This window comes from Gopherus evgoodei, chromosome 15, assembly GCF_007399415.2.
Source record: "Gopherus evgoodei ecotype Sinaloan lineage chromosome 15, rGopEvg1_v1.p, whole genome shotgun sequence".
In the NCBI taxonomy this organism is placed as follows: domain Eukaryota; kingdom Metazoa; phylum Chordata; order Testudines; family Testudinidae; genus Gopherus; species Gopherus evgoodei.
The window spans coordinates 28,133,104-28,155,660 of record NC_044336.1 but is presented as its reverse complement, the minus strand read 5'-3'; the positions used below and the strand labels follow the sequence as shown (position 1 = coordinate 28,155,660).

General features: G+C 50.5%; 1 protein-coding gene across 16 annotated transcripts in view; it reads right to left on the bottom strand.

Annotated features, from left to right (window-relative positions):
* Nucleotides 1-21,368, bottom strand: part of RBFOX3 (RNA binding fox-1 homolog 3) — a 414,255-nt gene extending 392,887 nt beyond the window's left edge. For 15 of the 16 annotated variants that reach the window (XM_030534068.1, XM_030534069.1, XM_030534067.1 and 12 more), the window contains exon 1: nt 21,294-21,368. The gene's annotated coding sequence lies outside the window, so the exon portion shown is untranslated. The remainder of the gene's footprint in view (nt 1-21,293) is intronic. The other variant, XM_030534070.1, reaches the window with a different exon arrangement.
* Nucleotides 21,369-22,557: the final 1,189 nt, after the last annotated feature.

The window sequence follows — 22,557 nt, the reverse complement described above, 5'->3', positions numbered from 1 at the left end:
AAGGATTCCCTAGCAGCAGCCTGGGGACCACAGGATCATACAAATAGCTAACTCAGGGCTGGTCTACACTAGGGGGCGAGATCGATCTAAGATACGCAACTTCAGCTACGTTAATAACATAGCTGAAGTCGAAGTATCTTAGATCGAGTTACCTACTGTCCTCACGGTGCGGGATCAACGTCCATGGCTCCCCGTTGACTCCGCTACCGCCGTTCGCGTTGATGGAGTTCCGGAGTCTATAGGAGTGCATTTGGGATCGATATATCGCGTCTAGATGAGACGCGATATATCGATCCCCAAGAAATCGATTTCTACCTGCCGATACGGCCAGTAGTGAAGACGTACTCTCACTGCAGAGTGAATAATGCCTCGGACTGGGAATGCATTACTATCCCTGCCCATGGCTGACCCCACGCTGCCACCTCGGATGCCAGACTCTTACCACGTTTAGGGATTTATCATTATTGCATTTGCTTCCTCTGTTTAGAAGCACATTCAAAGAATTCTCACATTCGTGGAAGAAAGGGACAGTTAACGGGGGAGAACCAAACCCATTTCAGAGCCTGCTTCCCATCCAGCTCTACACGGCTCTGCTAACGCACCTCAGCACTGAGCACCCAGCATTCCAGTTCCGAGCACACACGCACACCCGTGTCCAACCAGCCTCATGCTCCAGGGTGGGCTTTTTTGTAGTGGGCACACATCCTCATGGCAGGCAGACTGAGCCCACGCTCCATTCCCTGCAACCTAACCCCGATCTACAGGCAGAAGACTAGCACATGAGCCCACTTCATCCCTGTTACCTGCAATCTATTATGCCCTCTGCACAGCCAGCCCAAGGGGGAAGCCCACCTCTCTTGCTGCTCCCCTCTAAAGCTCAGTGCTAAGGAACACCAACCAGAGGGGCAGCTAGGCCACCAGAATTTGCATGTTTTGATTACAGTCTGTAGACTCTGCTGCCCTAGGGTCTCTCTCAGCCACGGTTACCTGGGGAATACGTGCCGTTCATTTACCAAAGGAACCTCACTCACTGCTGATGGGTGCACAACACCTACAGAATTCAACACTGGGACCCAGAAGGAATGCCTTTGCAGCCTCCCCTCCTGCCCAGACACCATCCATCCCCAGCGCACTGCACAATGGCTCATTTTACAGAGGTGCGAGTGGGGGGGCAGAGGCTGCAGATTCCCCGTTCACTCGCTCGCTACCCGGTGTAAGTGCAAGATGGAGAGCACGCGCTGTGTGCCATTTCAGTGCGTGTATTTATATCCTTCCCAGACGCAGCATCCCTTTGTAAAGCCATGGAGCGTGTATAGTCAGGGCTGTCAGTTCAGCAGCATGTTACAAGTGTTTGATATGGAGATTTTGGCAGTGGGAATGGATGTACCTCACTGAGAGGTTTATGTAAAATGACAGTTTCTGGAAAATGAAGCACTCAGACAAAAAAAAAAGGTACAAACAAAAGAGAAGAGAAGGCTTCCGCTCAGCGAGTCCAAAATGGATTTCTGCTCATTGCCAGTCACAAGGCTGGAGTCAGAGCGCGCATTGCTCCAGCAGGTATCTCCCCAGCTGCATCAACCCCCTCGCCTGGATGTCTCTGCTTTGACTTCACGCTCTTCACTCGATCACCCCACTTCCCCTCAAGCTATTCCTTGTCTGCATCCCCCTTATTGACCGAGTCTCTTGTCACTGAATGTGCTGGATGGCTGCAGGAGGGAGAACGCTGCTGCCAAGAGGTCCAAGAATATTTTTTGCAACACATTTGTCCCCTCCAGTTTTCGGGATGGGGGCGGGCAGGTCACCAACTAGTCGTTCATGAAAGGCTGAGAAAGCAAAGCAAGATTGCAGGGAACTGTCCTTCTTTAGAAGGCAGGGGAGTCTCCCTGCAGAGGCAGAAACCCACTCTTCACACAAACCAACCACCCCGAAAAGGCAGGCAGATGCCACCTTCTAGTTGGTTTTGTTTTAAGAACAGGCATCTGCCAATCACTCCCTCTGAGCTGTCCCCTTAGCTGGCAGGGACGCTGCCCCGAGACAGTCCAGGCAAGGGCAATTGCTCCTTGATCTGGCAGCCGTGGCAAGAAACCAGGGCAAGTCCAGCTTAATGCACACAGCAAAGCAGGAGGATTTGGCTCAGACATTCACATTTTGCACCAGCTCGTGAGACTAGCGATTTACCTTTCCCTGACATAAGTGGAAGCACAACCAACACCACCACAATATAAATATGGCCTCTCACAAACTATTTGCCCTTCCTCTCACTCGCCCCCAAGAATAGGGAATCCAATACCTTACGCTCCACCATTCATCTCTAGTGAACTACAGAATGTCAAACCCCTCCTGCTGCCCCCCAGGGGAAGGCCTCCCATCATCCATTTATTCCAAAGCAAAGGTTCCCAGGCCAGCCCAGAGGGACTGGTGATGGAGCAGACCAATCCCTAGCCCTGGGCCAGCACCTCTCTCGTGGGGTGAAAAGCTGCTCGTGTTCCCCTTTGGGCAAAAACCGGCAGAAAGGCACCACAGAACAAATGTCTCTACACATAATAAAACAGAAGGCAAGAGATGGGCAGGATGCCCCCAAAAACCCAGCTACCTGAGCTGCCACCCAAGTCAGTCTCCAGCTCATTCTAAACAAGATCCCAGAGTTCATCTGACTCCCTGCCCAAGGATTAGAGCTGAAAGCAATACCATCTTCCAGCTCCTGGGGTGAATCAAGAACAAAGCCTAAAGTGTTCCTTACGCTTTCCCCACCCTTTCCTCGAAGTGAAGTGGCGGCTCAGGAGAGGGACAGAGCATGCAGATTTCAGAGCCTAGAATAAGGATGCTGCCTCCTTTACCAAGCAATTTGTAGGTGGATAACAAACAACACTTTCCAAGGCCATTGCAGAAGACAGCCCTTGCTCTATAACAAGTCAAGGACATCCACAGATTTATGACCCTCAGGAGCACCCCACGCCCCGAAGTAAAATGGTCTTTCTGAGCAACCTTCATCGTTTAACGACCATGCCATAAAGGCTTCAATACTGTGCAGGGAGAATGCTCTCTCACTGGGTCAGGTTCTCTTGCTGCAGCAGCTGCAGACCCTTCTGATTATCACTGCATCAACTCCGAGTCACTACTTCCTCATGGGCTACCATAGGGCCACCAGCACTGAAGAGACACGCCTCTGCCCATGGAATGCACGGAAACAGCGCCCAAGGGATGGCCTGTCTCTGGGACAGGCTCATGGACCCCTAGCTCAGTGGCTCCCAAACTCTGTGCAATTGTTCAGGTTTTGGTTATTCAGCCCTGGCTGCAGCAGGCAGCGTCCACCACCTCCCATTCCAATGGAGCTTGGGCACTTCCAGTCCCTGCAGGCCAATGGGAGAGGGCTTTCAGCTCACGCTCTGTCTCTAGCTACAGCACTCGAGCAAGCAGGAGGCAGCAGCAGTGAACGGGATCCCCGCTACACACACACTATAGAGGCTCACCCTTACAGCAGGAAAAGGGAGCCTAAGATACTAGCTACAAAAGCTTCAGGTGTGTCCCTGCGATGGAGAACCTCTCTCCCAAACGAGAACACTAAACAGAACCTGCTGCGTTGTGCAGTTAGCCCCTGCACAACTGACTCTGCATTCCAACCACTTCTCCAGCATACAGGAAGGAAAAGGTGAGTGTTTCGGAATGGTCCAGTCCCTGACACAGCAAGACTTTCCAATTGAAGTTCCATCCCTCAAGGTACAGCTGATCCAATCAGCCTTGATGTTCAGCTCGCTACCCATGTGAACAGCCACCCATCTGAGCAGCAGTGACTCACAGCCTGGACCAGAATCCTTTCCGCTTCGGTGCCTGGTCTCAGACTCCAGCGTCCCCAGTATGTGCGTTGGTAGGTATACACCACATATAAACACGACACATACTGTGTGTACAGCGCTATAAATACCTAAATATACAAGACCAGGAGTGACAGTAAGGGCTATAGTTAAGTCGCATTTTCTAGATTATATAGAGATAGACACACACCCCGAATTCTCAACTGCCTGGTATACAGATTTTTAAAGAGGCCCAGAAAGACTGCTCTGATGTCTCACACACGTTAAGAAGATCCAACAAACAATTCCTACTCCCCCTGCATGCCCCACTCACTTGCCCCTTCAGCCTCTCCTTGGGCACCATCACAATGACTTGTTTCTTACCAAAATCGGTAACAACACTTGGGGAAAGTACTGTAACGTTTTGGTCTGACTCCAGAACCAAATATCCCTGAAATGATTGGAGCCAGCGTTGACCCATGGCACCATGACTATAAAGCTCTGCCTTCCAAAGCTGACTGGATTCAGGACCAGATCGGTTCTAGTTCCAAAACTTAAAGAATTTGCTACATGGAGATAATTACTGGCCAAACTTAGGCCATACAAGCGAACACCGAGCAAGAGCCCTTTGGTGTAATTGGCGCTCAGCCTCCTGATTCATCTGCAGGCCAGAAAAGAGTTCACATTTGTTTCATTTCTGTCTCAGTCTCGTCAACTGCTGGCAGGGGAGCACCAGCTCACCGTGGTCCTATCCCTAGGCAGCAGCATTCATAAATCAGCTCCCTCTTCTGCTCATTTAAAATAGCATCGTTTATACTGTACCACAGGTGAGCCAGAGGAGCAGCCAAGCTCCCTGCGGCAAGAGCTTCCTTTCAAAATGAGACTGATAACAGACCACCGAGGAGTGGCGGGGGGCTGCTCCAGGGACACAGATTTCACTCAGTCCACATTCATCTGCCCCACTCTGGAGCTGGGAGCTGGAGCCCCCGCCCCCGCCAAAGCAGGGACCAGAGCTGGAGAACAGTGAGCAGGAGGAGCATTTCAGAGGTGGGAAAGGAGGCCACTTTATCTCCTCCCTGTTCAAACCCCTCCATCCCCCGAGATCTTAGCTCAGGCAATTCCTCACTGGGCCAGAACCAGTACTCTGGCTGGGCTTCTCAAAGAGTCATGGGGGGGGGGCAGGGCATCTGAGGAGGGCACTGGAAAAGAGTCTCAAACTGGCACCACCTACGTTTCAGCAGCTTGCCTATAAGCCGGACCCCTCTCCGCAGGGGAGTAACCCTGGAGAGAATAAGACTGTGGCATCATCTCTAGAGGATGGGTCACAGCGGAGGGAAAAGCAGGACAGACAAAATCATGAACCCAGCCATCGACCTCTGCTGCATACACTCCTACTTCCCACTCCCTGCGTCCCCACTTCCCCCGCCCCCACCAGAATGCGCAAACCAAGGGCTTACAACACCAACTTGCCTGGAAACTTCCCTGCTCTGCACCTTGAGCAAAGAGATTAAGGATCCCCAACACCTCCAGCATCTAATCACTACTCTCAGGGCCACAAGGAGCCAGATAATTAACACTGGGTTCCTTGACATTCTGTCTCACAGGCCTGCATATTAAACAGCCTGGCTGCTGCTGTCATCGCTCACGCAGTGATAGAAGTGGGTGGGCGGCTGTGCAGATATGAGAAGATGAGGGGGGGGTCGCTTGAGACACAGATGCAAAAAAAAGAAGTCTAGGGAAAATTAACACTATTCCCCAGTCTCAGCAAAGCAGCTGCACCCTCAACTCAACACCTTTGGGGGCAGACAGGTGCACCTCCAGCGTATGCTAGCTGCTTAGCTCCCTCTCCCTAGCCTCCTTCCACCTTTTTAGAAACTAAACTACTTTTGTGTTGCAAACGTTTAACACATGCATGTGCATGTGTTTTTACTCCAGTCTTTACACAGAGATCTTTGCCAAGAATTTACAATTCCCCTGTGGCCTCAATCTTGCAAAGATTGCTTTTTGAACACTGTTGGGCTTTAATTCTAATAAGCCTTCTCTTTATTACAGAACCAGGTCACATTGCCTTGACACCGCAAGAAAATATTTCACCAAGAGGGAAAAGGGATAAAAAATAAAGTAAGTGGGATAAAGGGGAAAGAAATAAAAGCAAGTATTTCGCTTAATTTGGGGACATTTTTAAAATAGAGAAAGAAGGGAATGGCCAAGCAGTGTGGCTTGAGGGGGAGAGATGTTTGCCCAGGGCTTCAATTACACACCCAAATTCTTAGAAATATTTCTAGTTACGTTCCCCACACACACACACCTTTGCGGCTTAAAAGTGACGGGAGAAGCAGGAGAGGGAGCATGACAAAACTTTGATAGACATAATGAGGACAAAGTTCAGCTCCTGTCCTGGACAGATGGCTGTTATTACTAGTCCAGTGCACTCCTCATTACCTGAGCTAATTCACCGACCGGTGCAGCAGGGAAGGGAAGCAGCACAGGGGAAGCACCAGCTCGAAGCACCGGCAAGGCCAGATTTCCAAAGCCCACAAAATTAATTGGGACTTTCGGGGAGGCCAGGGGGGAGATTTACATTTTTTTTTTCCATTAGAGAGTGAAATCATCCAATCCCCACCATTTTTTGTTTTTAAAGTTCCCCCCTTTCCCCAACACACACACACACACACACACACACACACTCTCTCTCTCTCTCTCGGTCAGATAAAGGGGATTTGCTGCCCTGAAATTGCACTGCAACATTTTTTGCCTGGCTCAGGACAAGTTATCACAAAAATCTCTTGTATTGGACAGGAGCTGGTGACTGTTCCTCCTCTGCTTTCCCTTCCTTCTCCAGAGGAGCCATCCTCTGCTGTCCTACATCACAGCCGTCACCATGGAAACACTGATATACCATAACCCATCTCCCTGCGTCTCCTTAACTAGGTTTTTATTCTACACTGCCTCTTCTGCCATGGAGAGGAGGAGGAGGGGATGGGACGTTTGGGAACCACTCTTCTTTTTAGACATCAGGGTCTAGTGGTCAGAACACAGGTTTCTATACTCAGTTCTGGCACCAACTTGCTGTGACCTCCCTGTTCTCTACCTGTAAAATGGGGATAATATGACAGAAGTTTGTGAAGCAGATAGAGACCCTGGGCTTTGGGAGCAATGTTATGGAAGTCAGTACCGCACACACTGCACTGTTCCAGGAGGGCAGCCACTCTCTCTACAGTAGCCAGTGAGCACCAGGAACTATGGCCATGCATGCGAGAAGCTATGAACTCCACACTGATTTGAGCCCAGGTGTTAGTGAGCAGATGCATGAAGCGTGAGCTTTGCCAAGTGAAAGTCTTGAAGGAATTTGAACTCTTTAAATCATGATTTCATGACATCAGTAACTCAGCCAGAGACTGGGGTCAATTACAGGAGTGGGTGGGTGAGGTTCTGTGGCCTGCAATGTGCCAAGGTTAGACTAGATGATCACGATGGTGTCTTCTGACCTTAAGGTCTAGGAGTCTAATTTACACGGGACTGCATGCTCTGCAGATGGCTACACATATGGAAACCGTTAAACCAACTCCTGGGAAGAGCAAGCATCCGCTTAAGTCCTCATTGGACTCAGCTGCACTGCTCTAAGGACTAGATTTTCAGAAGTGCTCGGAACCCAGCAGCCCCCCCTTTTTAAAAATCAGGCCCAAAGGCATTGGGTCTCCTCAGGGCTGGCGCTTCCATTTAGGCGGCCTAGGCAATTGCCTAGGGCACCAGGATTATTGGTGGGCAGCATTTTGCCAGGGGCGGGGGGGGAGAAGGCGGTTCCGGTGGACCTGCCGCAGTCGTGCCTGCGGAGGGTCCTCTGGTCCCGCGGCTCCAGTGGACCTGCTGCAGGCATTCCTGCAGATGGTCCACTGCACCCGCGGCTCTGGTGGACCTCCCGCAGGCATTCCTGCAGACGGTCCACTGCACCCGTGGCTCTGGTGGACCTCCCGCAGGCACGCCTGTGGCAGCTCCACCAGAGCCGCGGACCCTCCTCAGGAATACCTGCAGCAGGTCCACCGGAGCCGCGGGACCAGCGCACGGGGCGGCAAAATGGCGTGCGCCTAGGGCGCTAAAAAGACTAGCGCCAATCCTGGGTCTCCTGCAGCAGGTTATCAGAAGCAGGCAGGATCGTTTCCTCTCCATATCCTCCTGCACCAGCACAGGACCAGAGCAACGCCTGGTATAGAACAGCAGTTCCCCGCTTTCTTTCCCGTTTTAGAAGCAGGTTGCTCCTCTGGTTTCTCTCTGTTCTTCAGAGCACAACAAAGTACGTTCCCTGCTGGGGCCAGTAAGGCAGATCTGCGGAGCGCCTCTCTGCACAGATAGGAAAGGGACTTTTCACACACAAGAGGCTATGCCAGTGTGAGCCAATATATAAGGACTGGTGCCCACAGCCACAGCTAGGAAGTAAGTAGCTTTGTAAGTACTTCGTACCACTAATGCTGCACCACTGTAGAGACAACACAGGAGCCAAGGCCACTGCAGCAGAGAGCTACCCAACTTCTGCCAGAGTGAAATTCTACAATGGCATCCAAGGAGCTTTGCAACATGCAGCAATAGTAGCATCTAAGTAGGCCACATGGATGAAAACAGCATAAACAACATGCCGCAAAAGCTAACTTGCATTCTGGAGGCTGATGCAAATACATTCATGCATGTGAGTCACAAACCAACAGCCACGGTCAGACAGGCACTCACAGAGCAGGCTAATCTGCCCAGCCCTTCGAACCGCTCCACCCAATGCGCCAGAGGGCCCAGGGAAAGCAAGAAGCCATTTCCATAACACCAGTTCCCCAGCAGGAAGCCCCAGCTATTGGGACAAACCAGAACTCAAGCTTCCTACCAAGTAGGTGCTCTCGGTATGGGAATGGGACTCAACAAACGAAAATGTTACGGCAGCGTGTTTCTCTACGACTTACAGCTGAACAAATGTAATAGCCAGCCCCTTCCCCTGCTCCCAATGAACATAAAGCAATCAGACAGCTAGGTCACTGGCTGGGGTGCTCTGCTTCTGCAGAGAACGGCACCCAGTGGGTGCCAGTTTCTCCCGCTGGAGCTGTACAATACTGGACCTGCTCAGCTCCAGCCAGAGAGAGCCCTCACCCAGTTCTCAAGTGTGCCACCTAAGGCCCATCCTCTCAGCAGCTCCACAATAAATGCCCTGGATTACTTACTGCCCGTGTGACAGGCTATTGGGACAGGAATCCCCATCCATTTGCTAAGCAGCCTCTCCCCTCACCGGCTCCCAAAAACAGGACTAGGCTTGGAGATGGGGCAGGAGGAGGAGGACGGAGGGGGGCGGTGAGGAGCTGACAGGTAGAACAGGAGCTGGAGGGCAAGGCCTTGCAGGCCACAATATGGAGATTCACCCTGATGCTGAAGGTGAGACGTCGGCCGATGGATTTGGTGAGAGGACTAGACAGTCATAGCAGTGGGTGAGAGAGTCGAGTCTCACGGACACGCTTCAGACAGAACGAAGACAGCAAGGCAAGCGTCTCCAAAGCCCAAGCAGGAGGTTTCAATAGTCGAGGCAGGAGGCGATGGGAGTCCAGACAAGGATTTGGTGGCTGGCCTGAACATTAACATGAAGCAAGGAAAGCAGCATGCCATTCACTACACAAGGGGGTAAGCAGCAGCATTAGAAAAGTGCCAGCTGAGCGTGGTGCACAATTTTGCACTGAATTTACAAAGACAACGAGGCAGTATAATAGCTCTGCTGGGAGAAGAGGAGAGAGGAAATTTCTCTCTCTTCCACCCCTCCCCCACCTTCCTTCGTCAGGACCTGAATGCTGCATTTTAAGTTCTCTCTATAAATAATTATTTTAGAGTGGGAGAGAAATTCTGCCATTCCCAATCTCTCAAAACACGACGTTAGAATATCCCATTCCATGATCTTTTTTAAAAAAATAAAAAAAAGAGCTCTCTGAACAGCAGCTTTCCTCCACACAAGAGCACAAACAGGATTTACGACTGAGTTAGACCAGGGAAGCTCCAAATGGAGATGTTTTAATTCTTAATGCTAACAGCTGCACTTAAGGCAAGACGGCATAGATGCCATGCCTGGGAGTAACCATGGCAACTTCACGGAAGTTAAATAAAAACTTCTTTTTTTTAAAAAAGATAACGAGGTCCCTGAATCACGCTCTATCCGCCAAGCTGCTCCACAGATGGAGAGACAGCTAGCTCAGGACCCCTAACTACCTTTGCAATACACTGTATATAGGCAGATTAAATATAGTTAGACCCCTCTTTAGACACGGACATACGCATATTCTAGAAAATGCATTCCACACACAGAGACACAGAGTTAGTTCAGGCAAGCCCTCGAATGGAATGACTCCACACTAAGAGTAGATCTACAAAGGGTGTTTAGAACCTTGTGCATTTGGAGGCCAAGATCCATTGCTCTTAATGGCATGTGTCCACCATCCATATGGGCACCCACAGATACAGAGAGCACTGCAATTTTGCTGCCTGTAGGCCAAACCATAGCTATGATATTACAACTGTGATACCACAGCTGTGCAAGGTCATCTTTTTAAAGAGCAGAAAACCCTGGAAAATGTAAGTGTTCAAGCCAATAAGACAGCAATTAATTAAATGACCACCGTGAGCTGATTGGGGAAGTTATCTTGATGTCACACCACTATCACTCAACAAGCAATTCCACCACTGTCCTGAAGTCAAACCATATGTTGTTAAAGACACCCAGGCTTTTTCCCTTCAGAGATCAAGTTCTCAAACAAACTAATAACTGGTAGGAGAGCAAAGTCATTCACAGTCTGTTAATGGGGAGGACACTTGCTCTCCTTTGAAAAGCACTTTGAGATCTTGACTGAACAGCATTCTAGGAGCTGAGTAGCAGCATCATTTGAAATCAGAATTGTACGAAGTTCAATTAAAATGTGCAGTGTGGATCAATTAAAAAACAAAGCCACAGGAAGTCTGTAAATAAACCTGCACGTATTTCAGGCACTAACAGCATTATCAATCCCTTTGGCGCCTCCCGATAGGCAGTTACCTGTATATCACTGGGCAGGTACCCATGCACAATCAGAACTGATGTCCCAGGTTCATTCCTGGAGGATGCTGTATAAACACAAGACACTGATGTTTCAACAAAATTGTTCTGTGCTTCCCACTCACCCTCCTACCTACTTTTCTGTACAGTTCCAATCCTGGGAGGAGTAAGATGGGAAGGGCCCCAAAATAAATTAATTGAGTGCATTAGAATTTCTGTAAATTAAACTTGCATGAATTTCAAACAGAGCATGATCTGTGCATTTAAAGCAGCCCTGCTCAGACCTTAAAGTGAAGGTGACTGATTTATTCTGACTATTGCTGCCTCTTAGAGACATTGCTCTCTTCCAACCGTGCAGCACTTTAATTGTCCATCAGCGGAGCAGGAAAGAGTTGTAAATCTTTGTTCCATGTTCCTTGGAGCTAAACATCACTTGACCTCCACTTGCCAATCCCATTCACCTGCGCCCATGCTTGATCAGGGGAGGGAAGGCCCCTGGCGGATAGATCACTAGTCTCTCTCAACCCCTGGGTCATTGCAGAGAAATGCTGCACAGACAAGATTTATCAGTGCAGCTGGGAAAAGGGGTGGCCGAGATCCGCAGTGTTGTAGGAGCTAGTGCACAAGGCTGCACTCGCCAGGCTATTACAACTTCCCTCACAGTCCATCCCCTCTGTATCAGGGAAACTCTAATGGGGAGAAGAAGCTTGGTGGAATTTTCTACACACACAGCTCTCACGATAACCCAACTACCTATGCCTTGTCTGCACTGGGGATCTGTCAAGCAGCAGTGCAGCCCCCTAGCACAGAGAGGAACAGGCACTGTTTGCACTGATGGAGTTAACTCTCGTTTCAAACAGATCATGGCCCAGAGCAGCACGGCCTGTATTGGCAGGGCTACCCCAGGGACTGACCATAGGTGCTCTATAAGCTCTGTTGCGCAGGGCCAGCGCTTCCATTAGGCAACCCTAGGCGGTCGCCTATGGCGCCAGGATTCGGGGGGTGGCATTTTGTGCACTCCCCATGGAGCGCACTGGAGCTTCCGGTTCCGCTCCCATCGCACCGCCGAAGAAGGACCTTCTGCTGACGTGCCACGGAGAACAGCGGCAGGCAACTGAGCAGCTCAATGACTGCCACTGTCGCCTGCAGCATTTCAGCAGAGGGTCCTTCTTCGACGGTGCGATAGGAGTGGAACCGGAAGCTCCCGTGTGCTCCGTGGGGAGTGCACAAAATGCCGCCCCCCAAATTCTGCCTAGGGCACCAGAAACTCTGGCGCTGCTCCTGTTGTTGTGTGACTAAATGAACCCTTGCTACAGAGACTGGACTTCGGATGGTGCATGACTGATCTGAGACAGGGAACTGGGAAGCCAAGACAATAGTTATCTAAGGTTGTGGTATAGCACCTACCACCAAAACATCTAGAACCCTGTCCATTAGGCACAGCTCCAGGCAGCCACTCGCCCACCCTCAAACACAGGGGCGCTGCTACACCCCCGAGCTTGAAGTGGTTCCATCATATACAGGGTCTACAGTTTGGGTTAACAGCACTCAGCCCCCCCACTGTACACACATTGTTCCAGCACCCCACTCTCACACATGCTTTTTGCAATAAGTATTTTCTCCAATGTGTCGACATCACCACATGTAATTACTTCAGATCATAAAAAGCCCTTTTTCATAAAACAAGGGTGTGCCGATCATTGCTAGTTGGCACCAGTTTGGATTGGACCCAGCCGAGTCCAGTCTTGGCAAGTTTCAGCAAAAGCAAAGGGAACGTATTTAAAGTTAGCCAGCCTTTCCATGTGATTCAACCGGTGTAACGTCAGTCTGGTGTCCAGCCCCAGTCCTGCAAGGAACTCCACCCGGACAGACCCCCGTGTCCTTGCAGGGCCCCGTGGGGTCCCCCTGGCAGAACTAATTACAGGATCAGGACATAAGCACCACACAGGAAAGTATCACCATGGTATCTCAGTCCTTCTCTTACACACACACACACACACACACACACACTCCTCCTCCTCCTCCTCCTCCTCCTCCTCCTCGCCAAAGTGGCTGCAGGAGCATCGGGCTCTGAATACCACTACCAGTGTGGGTTTTATAAGTATACGCGAGATGGATTCTCCTGCTCAATCTTCAACAGAAGCCAAACAAGCTGCTGCTGAGTGCTGAAAGCGTCTAGCACAACTGGATGGATGCATGCCCTGCAGCAGTCATGGATCTCCTACCAGTAAGCCCATGGAAACAATCGTGGCTTCTGTTTCCAAGCAGCGGAGCTGTTGCACCCAAGTGGCAAATAGCAATTAAAGAAAAAATCCAAAGAGAAAATAAAAAGCAGCACACCTTGCTCAGGAATGTTCCTGCTCACCTTAGTGCTGAAGGGGCTGGCAAGCCAGCAAAGCTATTCCTTTCCTCCTGTCAGCTTGGTTTTCAGATTGGCTGCAGCTAGCAGGTTGCTAGCAGTTCCCTGAGCAGGGAGTGGTGGTGGTGTTACGTAACATGGTGTTTCGTAGACCTAGCAGAGTAGCCTGCAAAGGGGCTTTATACCACAGCCCACCTCAGCCAAAGGAACACAGCTAGAGCGCTGCAAGGAAAACCCAGCTGAAAGGCAGCTCTTGCCAACAGGGTCTCAGCATCCACATGAGTATTTTGGGGACAGGAGTCATGACTGAAGAGGAGTTTTTAAACCTACATTTTCAACTTATTTGCTAATTCTCCCTCCTGACACCACACAGGTGGTTCCGCATTGAGGGGAGGGGTAGAAGGTTTGCAACAAGGCAAAGACGGCCAATGGCTACAGGAAAAAAATAGGAACTAGCAGACTCCTGGCTTTGAAGGCAACTCCCTCTTTTGGTTTTGGTTTTTTATGATGGATAAAGAATGGATGAAAGGGGGAGGGGGCGCATCCCTCCCTTCTGATTGTTTGAGACATTAGAAATTCAGGTCCTGTCCTGCCTGGAAAACACGCTGCTGCCTAGAAAACTACTGAAATGGTGGCACGACAGCAGTCTAAAGAGTGAGAGTTGAGCGTGGAAAGATTTTTAGTCAGACAATTTAAAACTTTGTTTTTGTTAAACCGAATTTAACTCCAGTGACCAATAAACATCTCAGAGAAGGAAAATCTTTGTTACAGATTCAATGTCAGCCCCTTCAATTAGGGTGCAAGTGCCAAGAATACACACCCCCATAAAAAAATCATCCTGCAAAGTCAATGGACCCCACATATGACATGCCTGCTATTTCAAACGGTACGAAACAAAAGGAGGGGGGAACTGTAAAGGCTGGTAGCACTGGCCTGACACACGACACCCTACTAGCAGGTGGAGATCATGCAGGAAAAGGCTCTGCTGACTCACTGAGGCAGGTGGCACATTATCCCACTCAGAGATAAGGGAGGTGGGCATTCTCTGGAAAAGCAAGGACCTAGCGTGTGGGCTGAGCAGTCCCCAGGGTGAAGAACCTAGAGCCAGCCAAGCCACAAAAGGAGGTCTGAGCTGATTAATATTCCCAAAAGGGGAAGGGGATGAGCTGGGTCACTGTGGACTGTGAATGAGTGTGGGAGGGCATAACAGCTCAGACACTCTTAAAAGAAACAAAAAACCCGCATACTCTTTATGTTCTTTTATCCATCTTAAAGCAGCTCATGCCTATTTTAAAAAAATCCTCTGCAGGTCACTTTTAGCTGAGACACTGACTCACTCTGCAACCTTAGGGAAGTCCCTAAGTTGCTAGTACTTAGTTACCTCAGCTGGAAAAAGTGGTTACCAACAAATCCAACCCACAAGACCTCACTGAGACATGGACAAGACATCAGAGTGGGGCCTATGCTAATATCTGGGATAATTAAAGCATACAGAGAGGCGTACTGTGTGTACTTTTATGAGACAGGCTTCCCAACAGCAGCTATACCACTTGAGTACATTAAAAAGAGTTGGGAATTGTAGCCAAATAGAGATTCTTGCAAAATGTTCTGTTTCCAGTTGATAACCAGATGTTCTTCCCAGAACTAGTGGAAAAACCAGACTCTTACTGAAGGCGAATAGACTTATTTGTGGCCTGTCTCCTCTCCACACCCTGGAGTTTTCAAGTTTCCTTTCTGTGGGTCAGAAGGGGTGGAGGCGAGTACATAGACCACAGCCATCTCCAGAAATGTTAGCAGGAAGGACAATGAGGCCTTGGCTGGAGTTTCTGCAGCTACAGGAAAAGTTGACCTCTATTGTTCTTCATACACACCCCACCTTTGTACGGTGCTGTGTGACACTCAGATGAAAGGTGCAAAGTACAAAGTATCATCATTAACATAGTTCTCTCCCAAACACCTAACATTACACTAGGATACTCCTGGTCCCTCAAAGTTGTACAGCCCCAAGCTCCTTTCGCCCGCCCTGCGCATGTGTCTCACCGCACCACCACTTTATGGAACAGGTGGGCATCACCACTTTATGGAACAGGTGTGACAACTTCCAACCTTGTCCATCATTTTCTTACTTGCTTTCCATAATTATCTAAAGAGAAATTATTTGCTGTAAACTCAACCCATGACATACTAAATACAAAAAAAAAAATTGAAGAACTTCATGCTTTGTATTATCTCAAATAACCTTCAAAGGCATTTATCTGCCATCAGCTGACGCATCTGAAAAACTGTGATGACAAACTAATTTAGCAAATGCATTCACTTAAAACTCTTTATTTATATAATGAATGAGTAAATATGCCCCATACTGGATGAGGTACATCATGGTAAATGTCTTAAATGAGGACACTTATCCGTGTGCCACCAGATGCAGCAATCCAGTCCTGATCCCAAAATCCTCTCTGTGCAGGAGGACCCTGACACCCACACGGAGTCCCACGGGTGGTGTGTCTGTGCAAATCCAACCAGGGGCTTAGTTCTCATGGCCCCATGCAAACACTAAACTAGCAAACACCCTGGGCACCCACACCTAGCACACAATGGCAAACACATTAAACTGCTCCGTCCAGAAACTTCATCTAACGGGAAGACAGGAGACCCAGTTGACAGGATGAAAAAGAAAAGCTATTACGAGATATACAGGGGGAGAAAGTATAAATAAAAGAGGTGGCCGTGATGACAGCCTGGAGAGGATGTTTCAGAGAAGCAGCAAACACTATGTTTGTTCTGCCTGAATATCCTACAAGCCTGTGACATAAATGTGATGCTTGGGGCTGAGGTATCACGGTGAGGCTTGGTCTACATCAGCAACTTACGTCGGTATAATTACATTGCTCAGAGGCATGGAAAACCCACACTCCTGAGCGATGCAGTTATACCGACCTAACCACTGGTATAAATAGCAGGACGTCAGCGGGACGGCTTCTCCCATTGACACAGCTACCACCTCTCAGGGAAGTGGAGTATGTACACTAACAGGAGAAGTCCTCCCATCGGTGCAGGTAGCATCTTCACTGCAGTTGTTTAAGTGTCGACGAGCCCTGAGAAGTGCATGCAAAAGAGAGAGAGTTTTTTAAAAGGAAAAAGGGGGCGGGGGAGAATTGTGCCTAGTCAAAGAGCTAAGATGCAAACAGGCAGTGTGTTTACAGAGCCGAGCGCCTTGTGAAGGAATAGGTCCAAGAGTACGGATCTCATGGAAAAAATGTTACCCTGCCCACCAGCCCTATTTCTAGAACTCATTCGCCAAACCCAGGACTCTGCCAGTTTCCTTCTTGTCTTCACAGTGGTGGGGCGGGGGGAACAGCCTTGCAGCAGACCTCTAGGAAAGGTAGTCCCCCTGAAGGTGCAGGAGACCTTTTGTTTCAGTTACAATTGCTATGCTCTAGTCCAGGGGTCGGCAATCTTTCCAAAGTGCTGTGCCGAGTCTTCATTTATTCACTCTAATTTAAGGTTTCACATGCCAGTAATACATATTAATGTTTTTAGAAGGTCTCTTTTTATAAGTCTATAATATGTAACTACACTGTTGTTGTATGTAAAGTAAATAAGGTTTTTTAAATGTTTAAGAAGCTTCATTTAAAATTAAATTAAAATGCAGAGCCCCCCGGGCCAATGGCCAGGACCCTGGCAGTGTGAGTGCCACTGAAAATCAACTCTCGTGCCACTTTTGGCACGCGTGCCATAGGTTGCCTACCCCTGCTCTAGTCTAACCCCCGGGGGAGTGAGGGGTGGTTCCCCACCAGCAGGTGTCTATTATCTCTTCAAATCGCAATATTTTAGAAGGGAAGTTTTTGTCCCTTATCCTGCGGATCCCTAAATTAATACATACAAGACGCAGCTCTGAGCCCCCCCAGCCCAGGATCACGGAAGGCTGTCCTGCCACTAGAAGCCCACTGCATGGAGCGTTGTTCTTCTGAATTAGTTACTATCAAACTTCATCCACCTGAAGACTCATAAAACCTGTTTCTGATGCTTTGAGATTAATGGCACTGCTGATACAGAGCTATATGTCCTGTTGGCCCACTGTAACCCCATCCCACAGCAACCATCTATCCCCAGCTCTACAAGGACATGCTGGAACTCTGCAGCAAAGTCTTCCTGTTTCTACCAAGGCTTTCTCCTTTGTGCTTCTACTTCCCAATAAGGAGAGTTTATTTTAAACAAACTATGAATCATTTTAGGTGGGAAAAAAAATCAGCTCTGTATTTTCTCTGAATCGTATAAAAACAAAGCCCTTCTGAAGCCTCTTGCTACTGAGAATGGGCTCCCAGCAACCAGCAGAACCTTCTGGCCTGCCTGCCAGCCCCACAAGCTTTGCAAACAACTCCTAACCCTACAAAACTCACAAACCTCAGGCATTTTCTGTATTTCTATTATACAGAACAATAGCCTCCATTTTTTGCTTTGTGTGGTTTACTCACGTCTCAACCATTTCATCCAAAAACCAGAAAGCTCTTTGGGGAAGGGACTGTCTTAATCTGTGTTTGTACAACATACAGTAGTGAGACCTCAGGACTGACTGGGACCTCTGGGCACAACTGTGATACAAATAATAATACACCTTCAATATGATGTAAAATAAATCGCAACCCCCAGGGCAACTGAGGAAATGCCCTCCCAAAAGTACAGAGAGCAGAGAAAAAGAAAAGGGCGTTCCTTAAGCGTTCGGAGCTTCCCAAAACATACAGCCACCTACAACTACCCATCTTACCCCACTCCACCCCCACCAAGAGCCTTTTATCCCCATTCCCTAGCCAGTGAGAGACCATAACCATATCAGTGATGGGGAGACAAAACCCAGCAGCAGGAACTCACTCCTGCCCAAGGCCAGGTTTTCACAGAGGCAGTGAGTGAGTTCCAAATCTTTATGAAAAGCGACTCAGAAGAGTCAATGTCAGTAACGTCATGCTTACTGGAGCAAGAAGCAGAGAAAGCCCTGCCCCTGCCCCACACACACTAATGAAGTCTGCCTTGGGAAGAGCTGCAGAGGAGTTGTGCTTCGCTAGCAACCTCTGGATGCCCCAGTGGGGTGGGGGCTGGGGTGAGGGGCACTTCACCCCTTTCCCTTCCACCTGAACAGCTGCATTATCTTACGCACCCTCAGCTCCCAGCTGTTCCCTGGAGAAATGCTGCCTCATGGTCTGGCAAGCATCTTTCACCATCAGCACAGAGGGGTTCTCTTCTTTCTAATGCACTTCACCACTTACAGCACATATCTTTACTTCAAATGCCTCTACATTAAAAGGTTTGGATGCAACACCATACAGTCTCTGTTTTGGTATTGTAAACATCTACATAAATTGACCCACAGTCATACAAGTGGTTAAATAAGTGCACCATGTTTTTACATCTGCGGCTATATAAAACACACAAACAAAAAGGCATCCTTTTTCCCAGAAACAATGTTTCAGATTAAGGCTGCAGCATGCCAAGTCTGGCTTAGAATGAAATTCCTAGAGACAGAAGCATGCAGCCAGTAAAAAAGAAAAGCCAAGGAAGCTACACAAGCTTGGATTTATTTGCACCCTCATGCAAACTGTAGAAACTTAACAGCTTCTATTCCAAACCATATTCCTCTCCCTTACCAGCTTCACCCATTATCAGAGCTACACAGGCAAGCAGGAGGGAGGGGATCTCAGGCACCCTACCCACCCACTTTTTCTTCCTCTTTAATCAGTCTGCACTTCAAGCAACCTTTTCTTTACAATTTACATTCACCTGGAGGGTTTGATTTTAATTAATGTAATATTCCAGTTAACAACAGTGCCTAATTAGACATCCGTTAAGAATCCATAATGTAAACTTGATGAGGAGTTCTGCTGGAATTTTTTTGTGAACAAATAAAATGCTGCAGATTTGAACTTTAAAAAAACAATTATTAATAGGTATATTCATTAATTAATTGACTGGGACTTATGAAAAAGCCTACTTAGTATCATCACTCCCTGCCCCTGGTGAACTTCTCAACTGCAACTCCACTGCTTGAAGAAATAATTGGGAATAAGCCTTAAGAGTGCTATAGATTTTTATGAGATTTGTTAAGTCGTCTACTCCTGGTCCCAACCCAAAGCTCCTCTCTCATGAGCTGAGAGAGTACAGTTTATGGCAAGTTTTACTCTTCTGGTTCAGCTACCCAGGGCTTCTCCAAATAGGAGATTTTTAAACCATCTTCTTAAACCCATTCTCCTCCATCCCACCCACACAGAGATATTACATTTTACCAACCAGGAAGACAGCAAACACTACATATCAAAGCTGGGAAGGAAAGAAGGAAAGAAAGAAAGAAATTCACACAATACGGTAATCTTCCACCACAGCTAGTATTTGGCTCTGCAGCTGGGCTTGCTAAAGTTATCACCTATTTCCCCTGAAGCTACTTTGCTCCAGACTGCCTTTGTAAAGATTTCCAAGGGAAACACTCATTGTGTGCTTCCTGCAGAGGTGCAATAATGTGAGTGATAACAGTGGGGGTCTGGTGCCAGAGGCACAACCCCTTTCCAAAGCACTACAGCCTGGGATAGTATTGCAGGCCCACGGAGGGAGCTTTGCTCTGTATTGTTATTCTGCACAGCAACCCACCTTCTCCGTGAAGGCTGCAGAAGAAACAATCAAAAGGGCTTTGCACTGCACTCCCCCATTACAGCCTGTAACCTCCCAATGTCAACAACAAAAAAGGGGGAGGGGATCCACTGAACACAGTAACTTCCATCCTACAAAAAGCTTCCTTAGTGACCCTTTAGGAACAGCAAGTTCAGCCTCTCATCATCTTAGGAAGCAGAATCCCTTACATCTCACTGCAGCTACTCTGACCCAGTCCCACCTGAACTCCACTGGCCAGGGAGGGCCTGATGGTTTCCTGGAGCAGGATTTTTAACAGGTATTTCACCTGAATGCATTTCAGAAACTCGTGGGCAGGATACCACTGGCACCCTTAACTCCACATGCATCCCCAGCACTTTCAGAGCAGTACACACCTGGCTCCTCCCTCTCCACCCCAGCGATTTATAACTGCATGCCAGGCATCACCCCTAGGGAGAGACTTCACCCTCTGCACTTGCCCAAGGCATCCATCATTCACCTCTGGAGCGGGACAGGCCAACCCCTTCTTCTCCTGCCCCCCAACTAACAAGCAGGCAGGGCACCCACACACAGAGTTACAGTAGCAAGGCAGAGGAAGCAAGACTTGCTCCCTATATCCTACTTCAGCATCCTGGTTACACCCACCTACGTACACTGTTATTAGGGGGAACAACATGGTGTGGGGACTACCTGAGTATTTCCATGCCTCCCTCCCACCACCCCCCGCAGTGTCTCTAGTGAACCATTTCCAGAGCCTGGCTTCACAGTCTGCTCCCACTCATCTGAGGGTGACTGGCATCCCCTCCCATCCCGACTGGCATCCCCTCCAAACACCCCCAGCTGGCACCCCTCCCACCCTAATGTCTAGCATCCCCAAATCCTGCGCCCACCAGCATCCCCTCCTACCCCCGTACCCTGCCCCCTGGCATCTCCGCCAACCACCCCTATGTCTGGCACCCCCAAACCCTGCCCCCCCAGCATCCCCTCCTACCCCCAAACCCTGCCCCCCCAGCATCCCCTCCTACCCCCAAACCCTGCCCCCCCAGCATCCCCTCCAACCACCCCCAGCTGGCACCCCCAAACCCTGCCCCCAGCATCCCCAGCTGGCTCCCCAAACCCTGCCCCCAGCGTCCCCATCCCCTGCCCCCCAACCACCCCCAGCTGGCTCCCCAAACCCTGCCCCCCCAGCATCCCATCCTACCCCCAAACCCTGCCCCCCCCAGCATCCCATCCTACCCCCAAACCCTGCCCCCCCAGCATCCCCTCCAACCACCCCCAGCTGGCACCCCCAAACGCTGCCTCCCAGCATCCCCATCCCCTGCCCCCCAACCACCCCCAGCTGGCTCCCCAAACCCTGCCCCCAGCATCCCCACGCCCGCACCACCAGCAGGTTGCCCCGTTAGTCCCGCTGCTCCCCGCGGCGGCGCCCCCCGAGACCCGGCCCGGCCCGCGCGGGGTCACTCACGTGCTCACGGGTCCCTGCGGCGGGGGCCGGTGCGCAGCGGAGCCCCGGGTCCCCGCGCGCCGAGCGGCATCTCCCGGGCAGCAGCGACCGGGGCGGGGCGGCGGCGGCGGGTCGGTGCCTGGCGAGGGGGGCGGCGGCTCCGCGCGGCTCTGCGCCCACCTCCGGCTCCGCCGGCTGCGCTGGGTCCCGGCGCACGCGGCTGCGCCCGAGCCGCCCGCCCCCAGCCGCCGGGGAGGGAGCCGAGCGGAGGGGGCGGTGCAGGCCACACGTGCCGCTGCACCTGCTCCCGCCCGCGGCGCAGGCAGGGAGCGGAGCCGGGGCCCCCGGTCCCCGCCCCCGCGAGCCTCGGACCGCGCCTGGGCAAAGGCGAGACCCCCCCCTCCGCGGGGCTCCCGGCCGGCCGGCCCGTGTCCGCCCCCCGCCGAGACCCACCCCACGGGCCACGCGGTACCGCGGGTTCGTTCCCGGCAGGGAGCCCCCGCCCGGCTCTGCGCTCCCGCGGCCCCCGGGGTGAGGTGCGGGGCAGGCGGCTCGGGCTCGGACGCGCCGGGAGCTCCCTACCCCTCAGTGCCCCGCCGGGGCGGGCACAGCCCAGGCGCCGACTCCAGCGGCTGTTTCACGGCTGCTCGCAGCCCAGACCTTCGCCTGGACATGGGCAGCTCCGGGTAGAGGCTGCCTGTGAGCCATCCCTTCCCCCTCCGGAGAAGGAAGCAAGAAAAGACCGTTTGCTGTCGCGCTGGCTAAGATGTTCTCCTTCTGGTGCCGCCTGTAGCCATCTGTCTCTTGTCTTCTTCTCAGATTGTAAACTGTGTGGGGCAGGGACTGGCCGGGTTTGAACGACACCTGGTGTCATGGTCCCTGCCCATGCCAAGGGCTCCTAGGCATGCTGGGAATATAAGAAAAGGACTTTCCCAAAGCAGGGCAGCTGTTTGAATGTTTCTGCCCTCTCCACCTATCCCATTTCATTCCTCGCACTGCTCCAATATGAGATCTTGCTGTTGCTCTTCTTGGACTGATTCCCTCAGAGACCACTTCCCCATCCAGGCTTGTCAGAGATACTCTGCTAGTCCAGGTCCAGGTATAGGAACTAGAGGCTATGGTGTTCTCAAATGGATGTCCCTCATCTATAGGACCCCAGACCAGAATAAACCAGCTTGAGTCCAAAGACCATCCAACAAAGGAGGGGACTCAATACCTCAGTTTTCTTGAGAAGAAGATTCTACACCCAAACACACAGTCCCAGCACTGTTTTGAATTGAGAGCC